The sequence below is a fragment of the Aedes aegypti genome, chromosome 2 (assembly GCF_002204515.2).
Source record: "Aedes aegypti strain LVP_AGWG chromosome 2, AaegL5.0 Primary Assembly, whole genome shotgun sequence".
Taxonomy (NCBI): Eukaryota; Metazoa; Arthropoda; class Insecta; order Diptera; family Culicidae; genus Aedes; species Aedes aegypti.
This window is the reverse complement of record NC_035108.1, coordinates 400,242,401-400,263,171: the sequence shown is the minus strand read 5'-3', so window position 1 is coordinate 400,263,171 and position 20,771 is coordinate 400,242,401. Positions and strand designations below refer to the sequence as shown.

Below are 20,771 nucleotides of genomic sequence, written 5' to 3'. Positions count from 1 at the left end.
CGTAGAAAAATTCTTGATTATTTCGTCCACAGAAGATTTTACGATTTTACTTTTCTTGAGCGAAACAGTATACTCATCTTAAGTGAAGAACAGACTTCATAAGTAAAGCACCAAAGTGATCAAAGTGATCTTCTAATCACCAAAGTGATCACGACAGTTAATCTAGAAGGAGCGAAATGTCACTTTTAATTACGGAATAATTTAGCGGAACATTTTTCCGTTCGGAAAAATTACAGCTCCATTTGATTTGCATTGTAGGTGTTATCGACGTTACGAAATCGGATCTACTTATCAACAGCTTTTTGCTCCAGTAATTTTGCGAACGAAATCATTCCTTGACTATTTCTTGTGTTTATTTTTTTTTTTGTACAGTACTTATGAAAAAGAACAAAATATCCAAAAAAAGAACATTATTTTTCAATTTATATAAATCATTCTTCAATTTATATAAATATTCTTCCATGTCAAAATACCGAGAGAGTGGTAAGTAAAAGTGATTTATATTCAACAGGTTTATATAAAAATCAACGAGAGGAATATTTTGGTGTCTTTCTCAGCTGAGTGGTTAGAGTCCGCGGCTGCAAAGCAAAGCCATGCTGAAGATCTAAGGGTTCATTCAAATATTACGTAACGCCAAATTTATTAATTTTAGACCCCCTCCCACCCCCACGTAACAGCTTTTGTATGGACAATTTTAAATTTTTGTATGGACCGTAACACTATGTAAGACCCCCTCCCTCCCCCTGTTGCGTTACGTAATATTTGAACGGCCCCTAATCTAGGATTCTCGGTTGGTCCATGAACTTTTCGTAATGGAAATTTCTTTGACTTTCCTGGGCATAGAGTATTATTGTAGCTGCCACACGATATACGAATGCGAATAAGGCAAGTTTGTTAAAGTAAGCTCTCAGTTATTAAACTGTGGGAGTACTCATAAGAACACTAACCTGAATGAATTTTGGATCTCCGATGTCCAGATTCGATAAATCGTCGATTATTTCGCAGACAAGCGTACACCCCTACGCGTTCATTCATCAAAAAGCAAAACGTCAACCGCCCGCGAAGGATAGTTTTTTTTTTTGCAAACTACGCGACGAAACAGAACGAGACTCTCAAATCGAATCGCGTCGCGACGAGAGCAAAACGGTAGAAAAGGTGTTATCCATTTTTCAGTGCGATTTTGGTGCAATCAATCGGATTAATTCAAAGGTAAAACCAGTGCTAATTGGTGCATCTCGACGAGGTACTTCCGGTGAACGGGAAGAATTCTGGCTGGTGTGTGTTTTTAGTGCGTAAAAAGTGCTTTTTCTTCCGTGACGCCGCCGTGTTTTATTTTTCGAACCTGGGTGTTGATGGACACAAAAATCATGAGAGGGTGCGTCATTTCGTGAAAATTGGGTTTTGCGGAAGGAACCGTATCGGAATTCGACGGTTACAGATTGGAACCTAGTGAGATTCGCCAGAAGGAAGAGGAGGAAAAAACAGCACCAGGAATTTTTTTTAGCACTACAGCACCACCACAAGAAAGAGGGATACAGAGGGGTACCGTAAAGTGGGGTGACATTGGAATCGTAATGTTCATTGTGGGACAATCGGACAATCATAATATCTGTTTTATTTGCTAAGTCCATTGATTTGCTTCCTTTTTTTATTTTAAATTTTTAAATATTTAATAAATTCAAACAAATTTTGCGCTTAAACAATTCCAGGCCATGATTTTCTATTGAATGACATTGAATATTACAGAATAAATAATTAATACTATTGCACACCATTATCAATTAAACTAGCCCTATGTTACATGACACTCGAATGTTTTAACTTTCAATACCTAGGTAATTGTTATTTTCTAAAAGTTGCAATATCAATTGTTGTTTCCTTGACCTGAAAAATGGTATAACCGACAGGCTTACATTAAGTTTAAATGAAATAAATACTAAATACTATTGGTGACGATCAGTTTGCATTTTGTTAACCAGAATGATCCGTAGACACTCTTACTATTAGCTAGCAAGACCCATCTTTATCATATACGACGTAGGGAATATCACTCTGAGGAAAATTACTAGTAGATTCACTGAGTAGAAATAAGAGGCAACAATCTGATTTTAATATGGTTTTTACATTGCCATATTAAGAAATACCTCTTTTATAACAATGGTATAAATAATCTAATTTCAGCTTCATTTTAGCAAAATTTACAAGTAGAAAGTAAGCGTTGTGAAGCATTGCATTTGCCACCGAAAAGTCTTGTAGGAGACTAATAGAAGCGTAAGGTAACTTTACTCTTAAATATTCACTATAATAATGACTATGGAAAGTAAGACGCTGAGATCGATCATTAGGATACACATGCTAGTTTCGAGAAATTGTTGAACAGACAAAGATAGTGACTTTTTTTCTTTAAGGATATATGGACGTAATGACCAATAAATACTTTTAACAACAAAAAACGAAATTGACTAGACTACTACTAAACAGGCTAATTTTGTTAAGACTCGACGACAATTGACATTTAAGACTTTAACTTACGTAAAAGATAGGAGTAATCAGAATAGCACTTAAATGACAAATTATTCAAAACCATTTCGACTAGACAGTATTAGTAATGACACTACTACACTACTATTTCAAACAAATTCTGATGGAGCTGCTGATTTTCACAATGCTTCCCTTTCTCAGAAGCAAGGGAATAAGGGTAGTTTTCAAAAACTACCACGTCACAATACGAAAAAACAGTGTTCATGTGGGCACCATAGCCTAGTCCGTCTGAGTATTGGTCCTGGTAGAAGGGAAACTTGGCAAAAGTCAGACCGAGGGTTCAGCCTTGACAAGTTAAGCTGTCAGGCAGCTCCAACTGAATACCATACAAAAAAAAACGAAATTCGTCTTCAGAAATCAGAATATCAGCATCCACTTTTGAACATTCTTATTTGAAGATACTGCGAATCAAAGGATTTATTAAAAATCCTGCGCATGACTCGGTTTGGATTCAAACAAAACCTCAACCAAGACTTAATATTCTTCTGGAATTTGTGAATTACTGCATGAGATTTTATAAGAATCCTACTTATTTGATTAGAACTTCACTTATAAGCGGTTTCTTCACCATTACCTTAGGCATTAAACCTAGTTAAACTAGATGGGTAAACGTGGTTTATGGCTTAAACCATGGTGATGAAATCGGCTTTTTAGAGTTATGCGAAACTCCTACCCAACAGAATTCAATTAATTGAATTCTGTTCTAATTCGGACAATTAAGCATTTCTCAATACTGGTGCTACTGTGAAGATCGTGTGTACAGTTTTTCTACCCACTGCCTGACTTGGATATAACACAATAAATTTGACGCCTTTTAATTCTGTTCTGTTTGCTTTTAATATTAGCTTGTTGTTTCGATGTGCTATAGTATACTGTTGGTTAGTACTATTTCCAAGCTTCAGTAAGCGATAATAATTCTCTAATCTTTCTGTGTTATTTCACAATCGAGTTTCCTCTGCCTAAGCCTTCATCTGACCAGGGTCTATGCACTGTTTGTGTCCTACTAGTTTGAAAATCACAAAATGTTTGTTGGTACAATCCGGACCTTTTGATATGACTCAATACAGTCATCTTAATGTTTAACGAGCACTTGGCCTACTCCAAGAGCTCAACCACCTAAAAGTGTCCTCGACTTGGAAGAAAATCATAGAAGTTGCAATACTGATTGACGATGCCTTTGTCTCTGTTGCAGTCATGAAAAATTCTTCCAAAAGTTTAAGAAATACCACGTAAAAATAGAGGAATCAATAAATCAGCTACATGAAAAGCATCTTCATCAATACCACAGCCAGGTTGAAAAATAGTTCGAAAATACGATCCAAAAAACGTTCTAAAAACAATAAAGTAAACATTCCCTTACTCGATATTCTATGTTTTTTTTGCCTAGCTCGAATGAATGATACTTCTTGATTTTTGATGTCCCGAATCTCGAATGTCTGTTTAAGTTGCCCATACGATTTTAACTCTGTAACCCGATATTTTCATGCAAAGTTTCAATGTGTTGCAGTTTTACTATTTTGAACGTTAAAATAACCTTTTCAAATGTATTTTGTCAAAATAAAAGTTCTAAAATTGAAATATATGTGTTCTTCACCTTGTTACCTTCCATACACAATCATTCCTGCAAAATCATGTTAGAAAGAATGGACAGTACTCAGTTTTTTTACCAGTTTCGGATTCTATTGACGTTTTTTTTTTCTAAATGAAGTTCACATTATACTTGAGCTTCTGACTCGAATTAAATTGAAATTTGTCACGCATTTAGTTCAATTTTTTATGTCCTCGTTCAGAAAAGAAGTTCAATAAGAAGATAACCCAAAGCTCTTTGAGAGAAAAGTTTGTGCGGTGGTGAATCAGGCTTTTACGAAAACATAAAACTTTCCATGCCGTTTATCGTGCTTAGAAGATATGGTGTAAAAACGGTAATTAGTTCTGAATTGGACTATGTACCCCTAATAAATTGAAATATTTAACACACTGAAACAGTTAGCCTTGATAAGGTAAGAAAAAGCATGATCACAGAACAACTGGTGTTTTTTATTTCAATTTCAAAATACATTGACTGTGATTAAATTATAACATACTTATATTGATATTAATGATACATTTAGTTAAATGTAAAACTAAGTCGATTGTATCAATAGTTTATATAGGGTGCAGAGCTACTTGGAAGTGATTCACTTTGGCATGGGGGGTTTTCTAGGCCGAATTGTCTGAAACTTTGCAATAAGACGCACTTTAATTCGACTCATATTTTGGCAAAATATGAGCTCAGCAGCTTTCAAAAAACTCCACTGCCGAAGTGAATCAAAAGTACCAAGAATAGGATCCGGCTCCCTAATTGTGTTTCAATTTTGTCATGCCTTCCTGATCTGGTGGGGCTCAAAACTGCAGTTTAAGAATACATTTTGGAAGATGCTCGTCAAAATGCGGGTAAGTATCAAACATGACTTTTGATTTGCCTATTGTGAAGAAGCTTTGAAGGAAAAAAGTCAATTAGATTTGTATGTGGAAAGTATGGGGATCCTTTCTTTAGACCCATTTTGCTCATTCTTACCCTATGTTCCAACAAAGTTGGTACACAAAAAACAAAGTGCTAAAGCTTTCAACTGAATTTTAGTGCTGGTAGATAAATAATAGGGTGAGTTAGCTTCTAAAACTCAAACAGACGATAATTTTCACAGAATTTTGCTATTTTTGAAACATCATTCTTGACTTCCTATAAATTTGAAGGGTAATATTCCTCAGATTGAAATTCCTATTGGAAGGCCTGAGTTTTTTTGAGTCAGATTTTTCTAATTAGAGCAATTTTTTGCTCTTAAGCTCTACCCCAGTTGGCTAACTGTTAAAAAATATTTCAGATTGGTACTGTTCCTTCCATTTCAATATCCATTTTTTTGTTTCTAGGCATTTTTATTGGATAAATACTTCTCGTTTTGAAGTCACTTTTTATTCACTATTTTGATTATTTAATCACTGTAGTCACTATTATTTTGCTGCCTGGTAGCTATCAGCCCTGCAATTTTGATCAAAAAACAGACGGATCTTGCGATGCACGGCAACACAGAACTAGGATTTAGGTTTTCCACCAAAATTCAACAGCAATTATTCCACTAGTTTTGCCCAGACATCATGTATACAAGCTTCATATCAAAAGCTTGAGATCAGCTTGCCATGAGCGCACAAAAATATCCGCGCGCTTGACCACGTGCTATAGTGAGACCCTTTTTTTTTTTAGATCTCATGTAGCAATGTACTAGCTCAAACGATCGAATCTGCACTGGCTCATGCGCCGTCTCATGAGAAAATCTCAATGTGACAGTGCATTTGAGACTCGCAGGCGAAGGTTCCAGAAGCAAGGGAAAGGCATCATATCATGGATTAAACTGCCCGTAGGCAGTTTGCAAGGACTGATGCAGTTCAACGCAGTCGAGACTCTAGCATATGAATTGAATAACTTGTGCTGGTAACCGAAGAAGCATAGGCATCGACCGAAGCCGTTTCCTTCCGCGGGGTTACTGGACTAGGCAAACATAACTGCATAAAAGTAGTTAGCACATATGACGAGCCTCATGAGATGTCTCATGAGACTCGCTCACTAAGATATATTTTGTACGTATCCGCATCTCGTGTCTCACATGATCAGTGAGCTGCGATATGAAATATCGTATAGCACACTAGCTCATTCAGGTATACATGCGAAATACGACACTCGGGTTTTGCCCGAGGTTTTTAAAGAAACAGAAAAGAAAAATAATAATCCAGAGTTCCTTAACGGTTCCGAAGTTCCTTTAAAAATGCTTGCAAGAGCTTACTCCTGCATTAGAGATTTAGTCTCATTGGAGATTTAGTATTTCTTTTAGAAATATCTTTAAAACTTTATTTTCAGAAATTCCTTCAATAATTGCTGTGCATAAACATGAGCATGGATGACCGCTTCGTAGTTGCACTCCGTGATTGACCAGAACAATTGAAGTTGCACAGAGATTTAATTTTTGGGATTGACTTCTCAACCATTCTCAATGTGTACAAATCGAGAGTTCAAAGTTTAAAAGTCAATAATGGTGCCGGCCACGTCCAATGCGATCATCGGGGAAGGAAAGGAATGTTAGACAACCATCGTTACAAGAGACCGAATATACCTTTGCATCTCCACAGTTGTCATGAGAACGATATTGAATTAGTGGGATAAGATAAAGATCTGGAAGTCAATTATTCTTGGTGATGCGATATATTCACGTCGGATTCGCGATATTATTCGATAAACGCATTGTTGTACGCCCAACAAGTTTTCATCGCTCACCCTCGCATGAGCAAGCGATACGATCAAAAGATCAAACACTTCTAACGCGTTTCAGAAATTCCTATAATAACTGCTGTAAAAATTGGTGGACGTTATGCAGGAATTTCTTGGATATGCCTGAAAAGATTTCGTGATAAATTACGTCATGAATTTCTTGGACAATTTTTCTGTTAAAATCTTTGAAGGAATCTCAAAAGTAAGCTGGAGTAATCCTTGGAGATATGCCTAGAGAAATTACTGGTTGAAATCTTAAAACTTCTTAACACGTATGCCTGAGTGAAAGAAAAATACTAAAACTCTCACCGCTCAGCAAATACCTAACGGAATTTATTATTTTTGTCAGCATACTCGTACATATATCTAGTTTCTAAAAGTGAATAAAGTAACTGGGGAATGGGGAATCCTTTGGCCGGAGTTTTTGCGCTGGGTCACAGGGTTAGGCTTTGTGAAACGGGAGCTGTGCTTTTGTGCTAATATTCGGTACATTATTGGCCGCATCCGGTACATCTGGAAGAGTTCTAACTGAGTCGCTGGAATAATTTCTGGAGAAGTCCTTAGATAAATTATTGGCTCAATTCTCGCATAACTTATGATCTCGAAAAATTGCTGGCCTAACATCCCAGTGGGGACGTAAATGCCAGGAATAGTCTATATATTGTACTGTAATTGTATTGTCACTTTACAATATACTGTATTGTATTCCCAATGTTTTGAATGGTACTGTTACAATATGTTATATTGTTTTTGTATTGTATTTTTATCCGGGTAATCATGCCCTACCTTTTTGAACCGCGGGCCAAATTTAAGAATCAAAATGGCAGTGGCGTCTCGTCCTAAGGTGCACTTGGTGCACTGCACAGTCAAAGATTTCAAACTAACAAATTAAATATATATATATATATATATTATAATTCTCAATACTTCCAACATTCATAATGTGTAGTTGCTTGAAAATGTTGTTTGATTTCTACACCTTCAACTGGTCCATCGCCCTCAGTGAACAAACCGTTTGATTTCTTTGTGTTTATGTATGTTGCATGGAGCTTCCAGGTGTCGCGCGATAGTAGGCGCAATATTGATTGGAACCAATACTATATTTTATGAACATATTGGCCAAATTGATTATGTTTTATCTTATTAAATACACAAAATTCATGTGGCTTTGAATTGATTTATAAACTATGTGTGAATATAGTTTTTCTTGCTCAACAGACCGACAACAGATAAATTGCGGTGGGCGTAAAGTTGGTTTCAGCGTTCAACAGTCAGTCATCATTTCATTTGAAAGCTTTGATGTATCCACAAAAGTATACAAAGAGATGTACCAGCGCTGGACATCGTCAAAAAGCTAAGATATCGTGATACAATTGACAAGCTGTAAATAATAAGAATTATTATATAGAATAACAACGTTAGGAATAAAGGAGATTCGGAATTCCGCGAAAGCCACGAAATCCGCGGAATTTATCCTTCATCGCGAAACTTGGAAAATAACGCGTAAATAGTTGAATTCTGAAGGTTTATATGATAATCTCAGAAAAGTTCAGATTTTTGCTCATAGGCATAGGCCGAGTTTCATATAAAAAAAATTTTCTAATCGTTTAGTTTCAAGTTAAACGTCTTTCTTCTTGCTTTAAATTTGATAATATGATATTAAACTTATTATCTCAGTCGCAAAATACGAAAAATGATTGAAATTTATGCATATATAGGTCATTTTTACTGTAATTATACATTTTTATGTCAAATATTATCAAACTATGGGACCGCGATTAATACGCATCGCCTTGGTATCAGCGAAATTTTGAGAATTTTCCTTTTCCCTAAACATTGTATATTGGAATCATCCAAAATTCTTGAAACTTACAACTAGTGATTGAAACGAAGAAAACAAACAAAAAATACGTCCAATAAGCAACAAATATAATAGCTTCCAGACACTTCAAGATTGCATACAGTATTGGAAATTACATTTTAAGGTGTTAATAATAAGAAATTACATTTTAAGCTGAAATACATTTTACAAAATCAATTGAAAAATTCGTATTCATAATTCAAAATAAACGGCTTGTGCGAGTCAGTGCACTGGTAATCAAATTCCTCACGGGACGCTTCTGCAAAATGGTATGGCAGGCCAGTTTTTTCAAGCACAAAGCATTAAAAAGCGATTAAAAGTTAATCAGTGCTGAGAAGGTCTGTTTGAAGAATCTGAAGATAATACAATATTAGCATCCTGATCAAGTTTCTGTCAGAATCCTTCTCAGATATGTGTTGTAATATTACCCAGGCTTCTAAAAGAATTATAGTTAAGATATTATCAAAATCAGTTTGTAATTTACAAAGGATTCTTTCAGAATCTTACCATTTCTTATTTCAAAATTCTGCCCATGATTCAGTGGGAATAAGGTATTGTATTCTGTAAAATATCGACAGGTTTTGGATTCTGTGAATTGTGCATATGATTTTGTCACAAGAATTATCAAATCCTGTTCTACAATTTCAGAAAATTCTGTCGAGCATTATTTTTCAATCATCAATTTTGTCAAAAATCCATCTTAGGTTCAAAAAACCCTGTCTATCAGGGTGGCCACCGAACCGGGAAAAACGGGAAAAGCGGGAAAAAGACGGGAATTTGAATCCACCGGGAAAAAGACGGGAAAAACCGGGAATTTGAGAAGATCACCGGGAAAATCGTTTTGAACGAACATCTTCAAGCTGTAATCTACAAAATTACCTCCAAAATAAATTATAGAAAGTAGTTATGTTTAATGACATTCTCATGGCATCCACAATTTCGAAATAATTTCAAACATTAATTATTTAATTTCTACTATGCTACATCATATTTCTTAAAACTGCTTCACTCTTTTATAAGCAACGTATCAAAATATTGTTTTGAATTTTTGTTCTCGCACTGTCAGTGCTAATATTTTTTGAACTTTTCTCTATTTTTTTCACTTGACGTTTTGTATCAAAGTTTAATTACTTGTTGCAGATTGGTTAGCACTCTTCTGTAATTGTTGGATACCACAACTAATCTTGAAAACGAGCCTTTATTTATAAAAGTTTTTAATATGTCACTTGATATCTAGTCGACATTTACGATTTAAATAACAATCAAGCTGTTACAGCGCATATAAAATGTGTAGAATATCCATACAAAAAGCATTACGAGAGGGTGGATGAATGTCAAAAATGATAATTTTCGGTGTTATTAAAATTGTGAGTGAGCCCTATGTAAGTGCTTCTACATGTGCGGATTTGTTTCATCCATACCTTGAACTTATTTGCTTTAGAGAAGAAAATTCAAAGGCTTAATAATTGAAATAATTTACATTACGTTAAAGAACTACTTGGGCATCTTGATGATTTACTTAGATAACTGGGGCTTTTGTCGGCCATATTATCTGAAATTCAGCATTAAGAAGCGCTTAAGCCTTAAGGTGATCATGTACCAAAGCCAAACAATGAAATTTCAAGAGCACGAGTCTATTTGGTTCTCAACAGAGCTCTGAGCTGAAATTTTGTGTCGTTTTATCATCACCAGAATGCAACCAATCCATCAAATATTCAACGCGAACGGTTGTCAGGTTCTCTAGATCCTCAAACTTGAAGTTGAAAATTTAAAATTTGGCTTAACGGGCTGTTGGTAAATATGGTTCAAATAGCATTCAAATTAAACTCCTGTCGTGTCAAGAATAGGATCTGTTTTATTAGCACAATTAACCATATCTTTCCCATGATAGATGGCTTCAGGGCTTCATTGATTTTCGACGAACACGAGACAAATCGATTCAGATGAATACTATACCATGTCATAGTTTTCAGGATAAGATTCTATATAGATTGGAACAATCTAATAGTTAACTTATTGTTCCAATAGTGAAACTATTGATAAACAATCAAATTACTAAAAAAAATAAGTGAAAATTTTTGAACCGTTTTAAAGCAGTACTTTTCATAGAAACGATATAGAAAGAGTTGGAAAGAATGGATTAAAAACCGGGAAAAAAGCGGGAATTTCAAAATCGAAATTCGGTGGCCACCCTGTGTCTATGATTGTGAGAATTATGTTGCAGTTTGGCAAGGAATCTAGACTAGGATTCTATTGATTTGCTGATTGTAAGAATCCTGTCCAAGTTTTCTGTAAAAGTCATGTTAACGATTTTTTGAGAAATTTCTTTGAAAAAAAATCTATATTTAGTTGAAACCTTGGCCATTTGATTGTGTAAGCCCCATGCTCAAAAATTGGTGGGTATCAAATGGATCAAGCCAGATTTATATGTATAATTGGCACAAGCTGATACAATTTTAAATACTTTCAAAAATTTAAATTGGATTCATAATATGAAGAAAAATTGAAAGTATAGAATGATCATATTGAAATATTATTTAGAAATTAACTCAAAAATGTGGAAATGTTTAGTCTAAACTTTAGACTTGATGTGTTCTAACTTCAAAAATGAATAGCCTACAAACAAGATATAAGAAGCATATTCAACCTTTCGCGGGTTGCACAAAATAAAGCCGCTAGCTGAACATTGGATAGCCCTGTCTTAGACCGATGGAATTGGAATAAAATTTGAATTAATAATTTCCTAATGAACCCCCTGGTCCAGTGTCACCCCAGCTTACGGTTGCCGATAGGTGTTCGCCACCGTCCGAAAGAAAGAGGCTCGCGTACAACACTTTGAGTTTGAACATCGCCCAGGCATCGGCGGGACAGGACAGAATATAGGAGGAACGCGTGAAAGAAAGAAGCGAGAATCGAATATATCGACGAAGACAACAACTTTGATGACGATAACATTGTTATTCGGCAGGGGATTTGTGTGCTGGTGACCTGCTGCTGCTTACTACTATACCATACTTCTACTTCTGGGTGCTCACAGTTCCTGTTACGTACCGTTTGTTATAGTACTTACGACGGACGGGAAGAAAAAAGTTACGAAGTGCTGTTAAAAATAAGCTTCCTGATCCCGTGGTTCAATAAGTACGAAAAGTACGAAGAGAAGAGTGAAGCTCTTACACACAAGTGGGGCGAATAAGAAAATTGCATCGTAGTCGTGTGGTTGTAGTTCGTGGTCGTGGCCATCGTACGTAATCTCGTAACAACCCATCAGTGGAACACAGAGAAGCGAAAAAAGGCAGGGTAGTGGGACCAGAACAAGGAACTGCGAAAAAACAACAGAGTGGGATTCCTCCCAAGTCCCAACACCGCAGACTGCAGCGGGCCATTTGCTGTATCGGAATCGGAAAGGATTTGCCATCGGAACACAGGGAGATTGTACGCCTTTCTAGATAGGTGAGTAAAACGAAACTCGAGGCAAAGATGATTACGTCGGGACAATTGTTCGGAACCATTTTGAATGTGTTAAAGTGAACGCTGGCATTGGAGAGTTGTTTGCTCCGCGCGGCGACTGGTGGATTGTGGCGGAGGTTAATTGACTAAAAACAAACATTTTTTTTTGTCTGATGGATGGAAGGATTTCGTTGTTAGGGCTCCAACGACGTATTCATTGGAATTTCCCTCCAGTGACGACTTTTAGTTGAGTGTATTGGCAGGATGTGTATTAGAATTGCAGTGCGGATGTTGTTTTTTAGTAGGTAGTGGTTAGTGATAGGTTTCGTATCTTGACGACCATACCCAATGGTAGTCATGCCACAGTAATCAATAAAACTGTAAGTAATACTGTTGAAGGAAAGCTATTTTCAAAACCTATTGATTTATGGGTACTTGTATTATTAGGTTTATGTTGAAAACAGAGATCCGATGAACAAAACAAGTATTTTTTATCTTATGATGCGTATGTATTCTTCACTTCCTCTACTCCTTGAATCGAGAATACTATAGTGGTCCTTTGAATGTATCGTATGTGTGCTTGCTCCAGTGTAGGACATGCAGTTAATCAGGATCAAACATGTTCAGTGCAACGATCGATTGATGTTGCAAATCTGGTGCTGGTGTGAATAACAACACACAGAATATCTCTTACTTCCGCGGCTACAAAGCATAGCCAAATTTTCTTGACTTCCTTGGGTTTAGACTATCGCCGTACCTGCAACACGATGTACGAATGCGAAAATTACATATTTGACAAAAAAATCTCAGTTAATAACTGCCGGAGTGCTCATAAGAACACTAAGCTGAGAAGCAGGCTCTGTCTCAGATGGAACGTAATGTCACGAAAAAGAAAAAGTGCCACCTTCCAAAACTGAAACTGAAACTCCTTTCCATAACAACCGTGGAGATGTAGAGGTATTCTCGGTCCTAAGTAACAAAAATTGTTGTTTAACCAACATTCATTTCCTTTCTGAATGACCGTAAGGGCGTTGATGGCGCCATTAATGATATTATATAGTTAGTTCAGTGGTGTTCAAGTTGGAGTATACTGCGACCATTATAATAGAGTTGCAGGAGAATTGATCAGCACTTTGCCCAGAGTTACAATTGAATTTAGTTGGTTGGTTGGTTGGTTTGACTTTATTAACGAGATTTTTAGCCCTGGGCTAGTTCATCTCGGGACCAACGGCTTTACCTCCCTTCCGAAGGAAGTCGTCACTATAACTTTTTACGTCATAAGTGACTATGTCGGGGATGGTATTCGATCCCAGGTCCTCGGCGTGAGAGGCGAGTGTTCTAACCACTACACCAGGTCCGTCCCAAACCAGTAATTGACAAAGAAAGCTCTAAGTTACTATCTGTGGGAGTGCTCATAAGCTGAGAAGCAGGTTTTTCCCAGAAAAGACGTAGTGCCAAGGAGAAGAAGGAATTGTCCCACGAATAACAATTTCTTTCCCTAACGACCGTGGAGATGCTGAGGTATTCTCGATCCTTAGTAACAATAATGGTTGTTTAAATAACATTTCTTTTCTTTCTTAATGACCTAAAGACGTGGCCGGTGCCTTTTGTGACGTCATTTGTTGAGCTTGTTTGAAACAAGTTGTTTTATACTTTTTAATAGGTGTAAAATATGAAACAAAATTTGTCCCGAACACGGTTTATCACATTGTTAGCTTTATGTATTTGTTCAACACTATATGAGTGGTTCGTCATCATTTGTGTCGGCATAAACTTTTGTTCATGCTTTTCATAATATTGAAAAACACATACCTTTCATTTTACCTTTTTTTGTAATGCAAAAAAACCTTTGAATGGTTTGACACAAAAAGTGTCGATTTACTATAGGTTTGCTTTTTCTGATCTTATATATTGAAGTTGCATTAATCGCATCACTTACTAAGGTGAATCTCTAGATCTTGTAACTTTTGAACTCCTACCCACTAACGAAATCTCCTTCCTGTGACAACCATGGAGATGCAGAGGTGCTCTCGGTCTCTAGTCGTACTCACAATCCTTCGCTTCATCGATGACCGTAAGAACGTGGCCGGCGCTGATATTTACTTTACAATATTTGGAGTTCTCGATAGTGCGCAAGGAAAATGGCGAGCTAGTTCCAAGCTAAGAGAGAGAGGACAGCTCACTGACAACTGGCTTGTTTTCTTGGCTTCTTTGATTTCTTCTTCCCATATTTGGGTTGTGCACAATTGTTCGAAGAGCACAAGCTGTGTCAAAACTATTTTCATATCCCATTTGTGATCAGAAAGATCACAAAATTTAAAAAAAAATCAATAGCAATTTGAGTCTAATCTACAATAATTAAATAATCAACGATTGTATTTGTGAGAGCATGGGAAAACAACCTGAATTTTCAATCACATCCAGTTCTAGTTAGGCCAAATTTTGACGGTTTTTCACGCTCTGACCTTCGAATGTGCGGTTTTCCAATGACAGTTGATGACAGGTTCCCTTGACTTTTGGGAGCTCGCAATCTAAGCCAGCTGTCTGCTCTCTCTCAGGTTCCTAGCTACATCTACTAATTCCTTGTGCAACTTCGATTAGTCTAGTATATTGCAAGAAGGTAAACTTATACGAACCAAAATACGACCAAAATCTTCGGAAATTCGCAAGAAATCTTGCCAAGGAATATGCTTTATATCCCCCAAAAATCGTATCTGTAATTCTCGCGTAACTTTTCAAAAGGACATATTTAACAGTGAGAGGATCTCTTTGTTTTGATTTAGTTGATTTTGAATCGATGTTTTCATTCCGATTGATCGATTTTTCGAATCGATGTTTGGAGCACTAAAAAGCGGGTGAATTGATTCTCTTCATTCGATTTTTCGATTCGATTCATTTTGTTGAAATCGATAAATATTTCTTAATGAGTTGTTGGAAATGAAAACAAATTATAATCTAGCCTTGAAGTAGTAAATCTGTTTAATTGATTTTCAAAACTGAATTGATTGAAGGATATTGAAATCGAATGCGAATGCATTTGGTCTCATTTCAAACTTCATAATTTTAAACTAGCATTCGATTCGAAGCGATTCAAAAACATCGATGTGAAGGATTCGATTAAATCTGTGAATCGATTCGGCAGTTCAAATGTAAATCGATTCTATAACATCGATCTTCTTCTTCTTCTTGGCATTACGTCCTCATTGGGGACAGAGCCTGCTTCTCAGCTTAGTGTTCTTATGAGCACTTCCACGGTTATTAACTGAGAGCTTTCTTTGCCAAAGTTGCCATTTTGCATTCGTATATCGTGTGGCAGGTACGATGATACTCTATGCCCAGGGAAGTCAAGGAAATTTCCATTACAAAAAGATTCTGGACCGACCGGGAATCGAACCCAGACACCTTCAGCCTGGCTTTGCTTTGTCGCCGCGGACTCTAACCATTCGGCTAAGGAAGTAACATCGATGTTCTAGACAAATTTGCCCAACGCTACATTAAATGCTAGCCTCATTATTGCACTGTTATAGTCTAAAGATAGCGAGAGAGGAGAGAATCTGAAAGTTACAGGTCCTTTTGAAAATTTACATGAGAATCCATCAAAATCTTGTTAAGACTTCGATTGAGATAAAATATTTTTAAAATCATCAATCGGAAATATATTCATGAAACATTTCTTTAGTGATTCATCCGTATATATTTCTATGAACTCCTTCGGCCACTAATTAGAGATTTTTCCAAAGATTAATGCAGGAGTTAATCTAGATTTATTTCAAGAACTTTTCAAATAGTTTTCTTTTAAAAATGTTTGAAAAAAGCGCCTATGTATATCTTTATGTATGGCAATAAAGATTTTGCAAATTATAGGGTTGAGAAAAAAAAATGGCTTGAAATCTGGATTCCAGCTCAACATGATCAACGAATGTTTTACCTACGAATATACGTACTCATAGATATTTCAAGAAAGTCTAAGTTGCATTATAATCGTCTTTGAACTTTACACTTGAACAATCATATATGTTTGCTCTCGCATGAGCATGTGTCTTCAAGGATAAACATCTCGGAATCCAAAGATGGTCGACACAATGGCTTGTGTTCCTACTCATGTTTTTGAAGGCACTAAAGTGGAGAAATAGTAGGCAAACGTTCCTGATCTTAGGGGCGGTCCATTCATTACGTAAGTCAATTTTCGGGATTATTCAACCTCCCCTGCCCTCATGATATTAGCTGCTTAATGATATTGAACTGTAAGCAATACTGGATAGAGAATGTTTTGAAGAGACTTCATGAGGAATTCGTAGTCGAATTATATGAGGAATTCCTAAAAGAGTTCCTAATAAGTTTTCCTGGGAGAAACATTGGATGAGTTCTTTGTAGAAATTTCTATGAAATTGTTAAGTCAGTAACTGTGTAGAAACTCCCGTAGGAAATCTTGTAGGGTTTCCTGGAAACATCTCTAAACCAAGGCTGCCCAACCGGTGGTCCGCGGACCCTTAGGGGGCCGTGGCGATTTTTCAAGTGAAACCATTAAGAATAAGTGTCGTTTCTTTTCATTGATGAATTGATGATGCATTAAATTGATTATTGATGAGGAATCTGTTACCTAGCTTATTTTCAAGAGAGTATTATTTCCGAGTTGTAAATGAGCTTTCAAATATGTTTAACCTGGAACCTGCCTTATTTCCTTCAACTGTGCAAATACTGGAAAAATATCTGCGATGTCATTTAGTGAGTTAACGATTGCAAGCCAGATATAATTACTTAACACCTATCCGTTTTAATGCTTTCCAGTGTGGCCTTAAGAATTAAAAAATATGATGGTTTCTGAGAGTATCCATCGGTAATCACTGAAATATTTGCGGCTTAATTATTGGCAGATTTTACCAGCTTTCTAGCGAGATCTTTTAAACAAAGCACAGAACCCTGGTAGTTATTTGAAAGATTAAACAAAATGAAATTACTTACTGCTTCCACCAAAAACCATTCGCGGAACTCTTTCGAATCTATCAGGGGATTTTTAGTAACATTTTCGACCGATTTCTGTCGCAATGATCTTCGGCAGATTTCTAAGAAGATTCCATTAGCCTACTTACCATTGATGATTTTTTGTTGGGTTTTGTCAAGATCTTTAATTCTGATTCTGGCCGCTTCAGGAGGATTCCATAAACATTGAATTCAAGAACACCTTTAGGGGTTTGTTAGACGCGGCTCTGAACAGGTTGTGAACCACTTCTCTAAACAAATTAGGGAAATTTGCGTACTCTCTGCAGTCTAAGCCAATAGTATGCTTCTCTTGTCATTTTTTAGGACTTAAGGCTTGTGAAACCCTTTTGAAGATAGTACAACGAACGAAATTTTACTGTATCACAATTTTATGAATAGGTAAGCCATTCAAGAAAGGATCCGGGCCTAAATAGCCGTAACAATAAACGCGCAGCTATTCAGCAAGACTAAGCTGAGGATCGTGGGTTGAGGATCTTTTCAGGTTGGAAATTTTCTCGACTTTCCTGGGTATAAAGTATAATCGTACCTGCAACACGATATGCAAATTCAAAAATGGTAAATTGGCGTATAATAACTGTGGAAGTTCTCTTATTAGAACATTAGGCTGAGAAGCCTAACGTGACGGCAGAAAGTAGGAAATTAATCCAAGATATTAAGGTAGTAGCACAGACAAACAGACGTCACACTCTCATCATTGTCCATCGACCACCTTTTTAACGGTCGATTCAAAAATATGGTAGAAGGCCAATCCGCCACCCGCCGCGCTCGCATCGTTTTCGTTCGTGTTTGACGTTTACACACTACCGCCATCTGTTGGCCCGTCGGCCAAATACAATACTTTTAGCATTGGGCGTACATGTCCTCGTGACCATGATTTTGATCGAGATTTGTTCTAAGTGTTACGTATGTTTGTCTGTGGTAGTAGTGTACACTCTAAAAAGATTTTTTCTGTAATTTTGTTAAGACTTCGTCGAAATAGCAGAAATTTGGCATCAGAGTTGTATAAAACTAAAATTTACTAGCATACTTTCATGAATATGAGTTTTATCAATTTTGGCGCAGACAGTTTTTGATAAATTCTTCAAACTTTTGTCGAAAATTTACACTTTTGTCACTATATAAACCCAATTCCAGTTCCCGAGTAATGTTTGATTCGTTTAATGCATCGTTGCATGCTTCTTTATAGACGAGTGACGAAACCCGGATCAATTGTGCCTGATTCACGTAGTGCGGATGAAAGAAAAAATCATCGGTATCGCTCATCCGTGTATACAGTGGCTCAATTTCATTTTCGTACGGGGCACTGTTTTCATATCAAGTTGGTATAAAACTATTAAATGGTGCATGGACTTCGATATACTTTATCAATATTGAAGGTTATAGGTGTCATCTATTGTTTGGCAATGACAAACTGTATTCATTTGCTTAAATCTTTGGAATAATGGAAAAGTATTGAGATTGTGTCTATAATTGACCCAATTCCATATTCGTACAAGAAAATACAGCATTCAAAACTAATTTTTAATGGACTAGATGACTACTCAAGCTCTTCGTTGTGTTGTTCAGATGTAGTAGAATACATTTGGAAAATTTATAAACGGATATATTTGAAACTTAAGTAAATTTAAGAAAAATACCAGTTTTCCCTTTTTTTTTGCTAAAATTTTCGGTAAGTCGAACAAAAAATTGCATTTTTTTCATCATCACTTCCTTAAGAATGATAACTGCGAATATTGCACAAGTTTCAAAAAATTATAATTAGTTTTTAAGTAGCTAAGAGTGGATATCGACAACTTATACTTTTGAATCTTAGGTAATATAATATTTATATCAAATCCAAAACTAAAAATTTTAGTCAATTTCTTTATGTTTGGCTCCTAAATGTATATACATAATCCATAGTTAATGTTCCTATCAAAACATTGCATAATTATCATTTTTAATTTACATTTTACTACCAAACATGATTATAGAGATTTATAGAATAAATATTATTGCCATAACCGCAACACAAACGTGTTTTTAAAATGATGAAAACAACAGGATATATTCTATTAAATAGTGTATCAATGCTTTCTGCTCATTCAAGTTATTTTGTATTTTTCTTATTAAATCAATAAATTGCAAAATAGGGTGCTATTTTGAATATAATTTGAATATTATTTCAAAGATAATTGAATATTACGATGATATCAATTATGTGGAGGTATGTACAGCGTAGTTTAGGGTACTTTATTGTAAAACGAAGTTCGTAGTTCAAATTATTTTTACAGACAAATTCGAAATTAACATTTAATTGTTGTTTAGAATGAAAATTTGGTTTACATTGATTAAAAATATCATTTTAGAAGAGTTTTGAACTTATGGCACAACAATTTTCTGAACTCAAAAGGGATAAAAACTGTTTATGATTTCTGTAAAGTGTATATATTTCAACTAAATTTCTATCAGAGCTCACGAGTATAATCTATAGATTGGATCCAATGACAAAAATAAACGTAATTGTTCGAATTACTGGATTTTATAGCAAAAATCATTGTAAAACTGGCATTTCTCATAATTTTACCTAAATTTTATATATGTCCACTAATAAATTGTCCAAATGTATTTCACTACATCTGAACATCATAAGAAAGCACTTCAGTAATCAAATAGTGCTTCTAAATTTAGTTTTGAACGTTGTGCGTTTGAATTTTGGTAGGTGTACGAATATGGAATTGGGTGAATTTTGAACATCAATTCAATACTTTTCTATTAATCCAAAGATGAATGTAAATGGAAACATTTTGTGATTGGCAAACAATAGATGACACCTATTACCTTCAATGTGGATAAAGTATTTGTAGCTCAATACTTCATTTAATAGTTTTTTACTAACTTGATGTGGAATCAGTATCCTGTACGAATATGAAATTGGGCCACTGTATGCTCACGTATTTATTTCAAATAACGTTTTGGTCGTTTAAAAGAATCGTTTCAAACATCCAAACTCCCAATTTTTTCGTGTGGAAGTGCAGTGCAATCCTCGGCATATATAAAGCAAGTATCACGTCAACATTTCCCACTAATCCCCAAATTGACCTGCATTCGGACGCAGCCGACGCCGTTATTGTTTGTTACAGTAATGAGTGCACCAGTACTTACTACACATTGAAGATGCTACTGATCCTGAGTAGCGTCTCTTGGTTCCAGTGGCGATTCCCTAACCTCAAATCTACCTGTTCCACGAATAGAAATTGAATTCCAGCAACAAATTTGCATGTAATGAGTAGAGATTTGTTAGAAAAGACGATTTCAATAATTAACTTTTTGATTTGTAATCTAAATTTGTCGAAATAGCCATTTTTAGAGTCGTAGAACAGGTAGAAAGTGAGGTTACGAGTCGCCACTGCTTGGTTCCCTGTGTAAGTACAGCTGTTCTTGCAATACCGGAGTAACATCTACGGGCGGTCAATCACGCTCATGCTCTATATAAAACCAATTATAGTTCCCGTAAATCGATCTAAATTTTCCCAAATATTCGTTAAAGAAATCTTCTTAAATATCGTCCATTTTATATGTAATGTTGAATGGCCAGATCTCGAATCATTTAAAATAAGGGTCTAAAGCTTTCAAAAATATTTG

At 35.8% G+C, this 20,771-nt stretch overlaps 1 protein-coding gene across 12 annotated transcripts in view; it reads left to right on the top strand.

The window, feature by feature from the left end:
- Positions 1 to 1,044: 1,044 nt before the first annotated feature.
- LOC5577917 (protein phosphatase 1B) overlaps positions 1,045 to 20,771 on the top strand; it is a 70,260-nt gene continuing 50,533 nt past the window's right edge. For 2 of the 12 annotated variants that reach the window (XM_021847122.1, XM_021847134.1), the window contains exons 1-2: positions 1,045 to 1,209; positions 11,464 to 12,149. The gene's annotated coding sequence lies outside the window, so the exon portion shown is untranslated. Of the gene's footprint in view, positions 1,244 to 11,463; positions 12,150 to 12,503; positions 12,527 to 20,771 lie in introns of those variants that run through there. The other 10 variants (XM_021847130.1, XM_021847129.1, XM_021847127.1 and 7 more) reach the window with 10 other exon arrangements.